This window comes from Anser brachyrhynchus (genome assembly GCF_964034855.1).
Source record: "Anser brachyrhynchus genome assembly, contig: SCAFFOLD_50, whole genome shotgun sequence".
Lineage (NCBI taxonomy): Eukaryota > Metazoa > Chordata > Aves > Anseriformes > Anatidae > Anser > Anser brachyrhynchus.
Genome location: NW_027664015.1, coordinates 380,246 through 387,079, shown reverse-complemented (window position 1 = coordinate 387,079; position 6,834 = coordinate 380,246). Strand labels below are relative to the sequence as shown.

At 65.1% G+C, this 6,834-nt stretch overlaps 1 long non-coding RNA gene across 1 annotated transcript; it reads right to left on the bottom strand.

Annotated features, from left to right (window-relative positions):
* Positions 1–4,674: 4,674 nt before the first annotated feature.
* Positions 4,675–6,542, bottom strand: LOC308186484. The gene is made up of 4 exons (XR_013944080.1): positions 6,375–6,542; positions 5,783–5,902; positions 5,194–5,274; positions 4,675–4,779 (listed from the first exon to the last, which is right to left on the bottom strand). It is a non-coding gene; the product is annotated as an uncharacterized lncRNA (long non-coding RNA).
* Positions 6,543–6,834: the final 292 nt, after the last annotated feature.

The window sequence follows — 6,834 nt, the reverse complement described above, 5'->3', positions numbered from 1 at the left end:
CTCTGGAGTCACCTGGGTGGGTCCCCAGTGGTGCAAGTGGACTCTCTGGAGTCACCGGGGTGGGTCCGCAGTGGTGCCAGTCGACTCTCTGGAGTCACCGTGGCCGGTCCCCAGTGGTTCAAGTGGATTCTCTGAAGTCACCGGGGTGGGTCCCAAGTGGTGGCAGTGGACTCTCTGGAGTCACCGTGGTGGGTCCCCAGTGGTGCCAGTGGACTCTCTGGAGTCAACACGGTGGGTCCCCAGTGGTGCCAATGGACTGTCTGGAGTCACCGGGGTGCGTCCCTCGTGACGCAAGTGGACTCTCTGGAGTGACCTGGGTGGGTCCCCAGTGGTGCAAGTGGACTCTCTGGAGCCACCGGGGTGGGTCCCCAGTGGTGCAAGTGGACTCTCTGAAGTCACCGGGGTGGGTCCCCTTTGGTGCTAGTGCACTCTCTTTTGTCACCAGGGTGGGTCCCCCGTGGTGCCAGTGGACTCTCTGGAGTCACCGGGGTGGGTCCCCAGAGGTGCCAGTGGACTCTCTGGAGTAAACGGGGTGGGTACCCTGTGGTGCCAGTGCACTCTCTGGGGTCACATGGGTGGGTCCCCAGTGGTGCAAGTGGACTCTCTGGAGTCACCGGGGTGGGTCCACATAGGTTCCAGATGTCTCTCTGGAGTCACCGGGGTGGGTCCGCAGTGGTGCCTGTAGACTCTCTGGAGTGTCCGGGGTGGGTCCCCAGTGCTGCCAGTGGACTCTCTGGGGTCACCGGGGTGGGTCCCCAGTGGTGCCAGTGGATTCTCTGGAGTCACCGGGAACCACCCCGGTGACCCCAGGCAAGCCCCCGGGCACCTCCGTGGGCCCACCCCGGTTACCCCCGGCAATCCCCCGGGCGTCCCCGAGGACCCATCCCAGTGACCCCCGGCAAGCCCCTGGACGCCCCAGAGGACCTACCCTGGTGACCCCCGGCAAACCCCGGGCGCCCCTGAGGACCTATCCCGGTGACCCCCGGAGGGACCCCGGGCGCCCCCGAGGACCCACACCGGTGACCCCCGGCGGGACCCTGGGCGCCCCGGAGGACCCACCCCGGTGACCCATGGCAAGTCCCCGGGCGCCCCCGAGGACCCAACAAGGTGACCCCCGGAGGGACCCCTGGCGCCTCCGAGGACCCACCCCGGAGACCCCCGACAAGCCCCTGGGTGCCCCCGAGGACCCACCCCGGGGACCCCCGACATGCCCGCGGGCGCCCCCTAGAACCCACCCCGGTAACCACGGGCAAGCCCCCGGGCGCCCCCGAGGACCCACCCCGGTGACCCCCGGCAGGCCCCCGGGAGCCCCCAAGGACCCACCCCGGTGACCCCCGGGGGCACCCCGGGCGCCCCCGAGGACCCACTCCGGTGACCCCCGCCAAGCCCCCGGGCGCCTTAGAGGACCCACCCCGGTGACCCCCTGCAAACCCCCAGCTGCCTCCGAGGACCCACCCCGGTGACCCCCGGCGGGACCCCAGGCGCCCCCGTCGACCCACACCAGTGACCACCGGCAAGCCCCCGGGCGACCCCGAGTACCCTCCCCGGTGACCCCTGGCAAGCCCCCGGGCGCCCCCGAGGACCCTCCCCGGTGACCTATGGCAAGCCCCCGGGCGCCCCCGAGTACCCACCCTGGAGACCCCCGGCGGGACCCCGGGCGCCCCCGAGGACCCACCCCGTTGACCCCTGGCAAGCCTCCGGGCGCCCCCGAGGGCCCACCCCAGTGACCCCCTTGAAGCCCCTGGGCGCCTCCGAGGACTCACCCCAGTGACCCCCGGCGGGACCCCGGTGACCCCAAGGACCCACCCTGGTGACCCCCGGTGGGACCCCGGGCGCCCCCGAGGACCCACCACAGTCACCCCCCAAGCCCCCAGGCGAACCCGAGTACCAACCCCAGTGACCCCCGGTGGGACCCCGAGCGCCCCGGAGGACCCTCCCCCGCTGACATCTGGTGGGACCCTGGGCGCCCCCGAGGACCCACCCCGCTGACCCCCAGCAAGCCCCTGGGAGCCCCCGAGAACCCACCCCAGTGACCCACGGCAAGCCCCCAGGTGCCCCCGAGGACCCACCCCGGTGACCCCCGGCAAGCCCCGGGCGCCCCCAAGGACCCACCCCAGTGAACCCTGGTGGGACCCCGGGAGCCCCTGAGGACCCACCCCGGTGACACCCGGGAAGCCCCCGGGCGCCCCGGATGATCCACCCCCGTGACCCCCGGGAAGCCCCCGGGCGCCCCCGAGGACCCACCCCGGTGACCCCCGGCAAGCCCCGGGTGCCCCCGAGGACCCACCCCGGTGACCCCCGGTGGGACCCCGGGGGCCCCCGAGGACCCACCCCAGTCACCCCCAGCAAGCCCCCAGGCGCCGCCGAATACCAACCCCGGTGACCCCCGGCGGGACCGCGAGCGCCCCCGAGGACCCACTCCTGCTGACATCTGGTGGGACCCTGGGCACCCCCGAGGACCCACCCCGGTGACCCCCGGCAAGCCCCCGGGCACCTCTGTGGACCCACCCCGGTTACCCCCGGCAATCCCCCGGGCGCCCCCGAGGACCCACCCCGGTGACCCCCGGCAAGCACCCGGACGCCCCAGAGGACCTACCCTGGTGACCCCCGGCAAACCCCAGGCGCCCCTGAGGACCTATCCAGGTGACCCCCGGAGGGACCCCGGGCGCCCCCGAGGACCCACCCCGGTGACCCCCGGCGGGACCCTGGGCGCCCCGGAGGACCCACCCCGGTGACCCATGGCAAGTCCCCGGGCGCCCCCGAGGACCCACCCCGGTGACCCCCGGAGGGACCCCTGGCGCCCCCGAGGACCCACCCCGGTGACCCCCGGAGGGACCCCTGGTGCCCCCGAGGACCCACCCCGGAGACCCCCAACAAGCCCCGGGGCGCCCCCGAGGACATACCCCGGTGACCGCCGACAAGGCCCCGAGAGCCCCCGAGGACCCACCCCGGTGACCCCCGGCAGGCCCCCGGGAGCCCCCAAGGACGCACCCCGGTGACCCCCGGCGGCACCCCAGGAGCCCCGAGGACCCACCCCGGTGACCCCCGGCAAGCCCCCGGGCGCCCCCGAGGACCCACCCCGGTGACCCCCGGCAAGCCCCGGGTGCCCCCGAGGACCCACCCCGGTGACCCCCGGTGGGACCCCGGGGGCCCCCGAGGACCCACCCCAGTCACCCCCGGCAAGCCCCCAGGCGCCGCCGAATACCAACCCCGGTGACCCCCGGCGGGACCGCGAGCGCCCCCGAGGACCCACTCCTGCTGACATCTGGTGGGACCCTGGGCACCCCCGAGGACCCACCCCGGTGACCCCCGGCAAGCCCCCGGGCACCTCTGTGGACCCACCCCGGTTACCCCCGGCAATCCCCCGGGCGCCCCCGAGGACCCACCCCGGTGACCCCCGGCAAGCACCCGGACGCCCCAGAGGACCTACCCTGGTGACCCCCGGCAAACCCCAGGCGCCCCTGAGGACCTATCCAGGTGACCCCCGGAGGGACCCCGGGCGCCCCCGAGGACCCACCCCGGTGACCCCCGGCGGGACCCTGGGCGCCCCGGAGGACCCACCCCGGTGACCCATGGCAAGTCCCCGGGCGCCCCCGAGGACCCACCCCGGTGACCCCCGGAGGGACCCCTGGCGCCCCCGAGGACCCACCCCGGTGACCCCCAGAGGGACCCCTGGTGCCCCCGAGGACCCACCCCGGAGACCCCCAACAAGCCCCGGGGCGCCCCCGAGGACATACCCCGGTGACCGCCGACAAGGCCCCGAGAGCCCCCGAGGACCCACCCCGGTGACCCCCGGCAGGCCCCCGGGAGCCCCCAAGGACGCACCCCGGTGACCCCCGGCGGCACCCCAGGAGCCCCGAGGACCCACCCCGGTGACCCCCGGCAAGCCCCCGGGCGCCCCCGAGGACCCAATCCCGGTGACCCCCGGCAAGCCCCCGGGCGCCTCCGAGGACCCTCCCCGGTGACCCCCGCCAAGCCCCCGGGCGCCTCTGAGGACCCACCCCGGTGAGCCCCGCCAAGCCCCAGGTGCCCCCTAGGACCCACTCCGGTAAACCCCGGCGGGACCCTGGGCGCCCCCGAGTACCCTCCCCGGTGACCTATGGCAAGCCCCCGGGCGTCTCCGAGGACCCACCCCGGTGACCCCCGGCGGGACCATGGGCGCCCCCGAGGACCCACCCCGGTGACCCCCGGCAAGCCCCCGGCCGCCTCCAATGACCCACCCCGGTGACCCCCGGCAAGCACCCGGGCACCCCCTTGGATCCACGCTGGTGACCCGCGGCAAGCCCACGTGCGTCCCCGAGGACCCACCCCGGTGACCCCCGGCAAGCCCCCGGGCACCCCCAAGGACCCATACCGGTGACCCCTGGAAAACCCCGGGCGCCCCCTAGGACCCACCCCAGTAACCACGGGCAAGCCCCCGGGCGCCCCCGAGGACCCACCCCGGTGACCCCCGCCGGGACCCCAGGCGCCCCCGAGCACCCACCCCGGTGACCCCCGGCAAGCCCCAGGCGCCCCCGAGTACAAACCCCGGTGACCCCCGGCAAGCCCCCAGGTGCCCCCGAGGACCCACCCCGGTGACCCCTGGCGGGACCCCGGGAGCTCCGGAGCTCCTGTTTTAACCTTCCAGTTTAGGAGGAATGAAATCAAAACAAAAGCATTAATTATTACCTTCCTCTGTAGACGGCGTCACAGTTCTCACCCCTGCCCGGACATTTTCCTTTTCCGGAGCAGGAAAAATCATAGAATCGACGGGAGGAAGAGAAGATCTTGAAGGACCTTCTGTTCAGAGCAAGCAAAACATAAGGAAGTTTACCAAACATAACAAACTATCGCAAAGAACACAGAACTTTAATTATCCGTTACTGTCAAACATACAGTGACCAGAGCATGTAAATAAGAGAGGTGACTAATTTGCCTCTGGTTGCCCTTGCAATTCCCATCTAGAATACCAGCTGGCTGAGAATCAGGTTGCTCGATGCCCCCAGCTAAAAATGGAAGTCTCTCCCTCAAGCAGCTCCCAGCCACCATCACCTGCCATTCTGAAGCCAATCAAATTTCACTTCTTTGGCAAATAGTTGGATTCACCAAAGCATAGCCAGCTACCCGGTATTACTGGAAGAATTTCTTTTTTAAAAAAGAACGTCAAACGGGATGAAGGTGAACAGGGTAAGAAAGTAGGGAATATTAACTCACCACCGTGTCTCTTAGTTTTTTCCTTCATTTTCTGCGATTTGATTTCTTCAAGTGTTTTTATTCCAAAATTCAGACCGTCCTCTGAAAACAGAAAACACTTAATGAGACTAAGGCTTAGAGGCACTCACTGAGGACCACAGATCCTCAGGCTTCTTAGTGCTCAGGAACTTTCAGAAGCATTTACAATAAACCCCGTCAACACTCCTCACAACTGAAAGAACCGTAGAATCAATGGCATTTTGCCCCTCCTTTCCCCCTTCAGGGTAAAAATTGTAGTTTTAATTTTAATCCATTGACACGATATTAGATCCCTCTATCGTTAGATATGGCTTTCAACAGTGGTTGCCAGGCTGCACGTGCAGCCATTTAAACTCCATGCTGTGGCCCTGTTTTGTTCTCCAAAAGGAAAGAAAAGCAGTTCAACTTTCTGACCCAATGGGCACATGATGCTATTAGGGAGAAATGAGATCATGGAAATAACCGAGTCCATTCAGCACCCCTACATTCTGTTGTGTTTTTACGCCACATTGCTTTCGAGTTCATTGGCAAGTTCTCCTTCCGATTTATCCTACTACAGGTGCCGGAATACCTTGCTTAGCAGTAGTAGCACTGGCTTTCCGAGTGGAAATCATCCGTAATCCATTTTGGCCTTCCTCAGCTGGTTGCTGGATGGGAGTTTTAGTTTCTTCTCCTGCCTCAGAAAGCTGGTCTGAAGGGGAAAAATCTGTTCAGCTATGCATAGACCAGATTGTTCATGATTATGTAGCTCATGCGATGACACTCCAGTCCATGGCTCATATAAAAAAGCTTTTTTTTTCTTTTTTTTTAATACAGCTACGCTGACCTGATGAACTCGTAAGGAGACTACACTAGGACAAAACATCTCGGACTCTAGATTCTCTCTGCAGCTTTAACTACTACACAACATATTACTCTTCAGACAGAAGAAAAAGGAATTTCCCTCCTACTTTCACATAGAGCTTTACACAACAGACCAGCTAAAGCCAAGAGTGGTTCTAAGCTTTCCTCCAGCATTTCAGGTTCTGTCCACTGACCGCCAGACAAAGCCACCAGCGAGCTGACCAGACTGCCTGCCCTATCGCTAGTCAGACCTCAGCTCATCTGTGATTTATACATTCATTTACAGCACAAAGTCCTTCCAAGAACCAAAGCATGCTCACCATCGTCATCTTCATCATCATCTGCAGCATTGATTACAACTGGAGGGTGTGTAGGGCTTGGGACATTTTCCGAGTTTTCCACTTTCGTCACCCCCCTTAGCTATGGAGAGGCATTGGACTGGACAGAAAGTTTGTTTTGCTGCAGTGACATCTGAGCCACTTTCAAATCATCGTGATTTGATACACTTGGCAGTGTAGCTAGAGGAAGAGGAGGATCATCAGTAACATGGCAGTTTAAAACTTTGGCCACAATGCACGAAGAGCATTGGTAGGTAAGGCAGATAACCTGCACAGGCAATGAATGCAGCATCTCCTTTTGCCCATCCCGCCACTGTTTACACCGTGAACAATGACTTGCCTTCAAACAACAACACATCTCCCTGCCACCCAGCAGAAGATGAAACAACAGAAAGCAAACTGCAAGGCAAATATCACACAAAGCAGAGAGAAGCTGAGCATG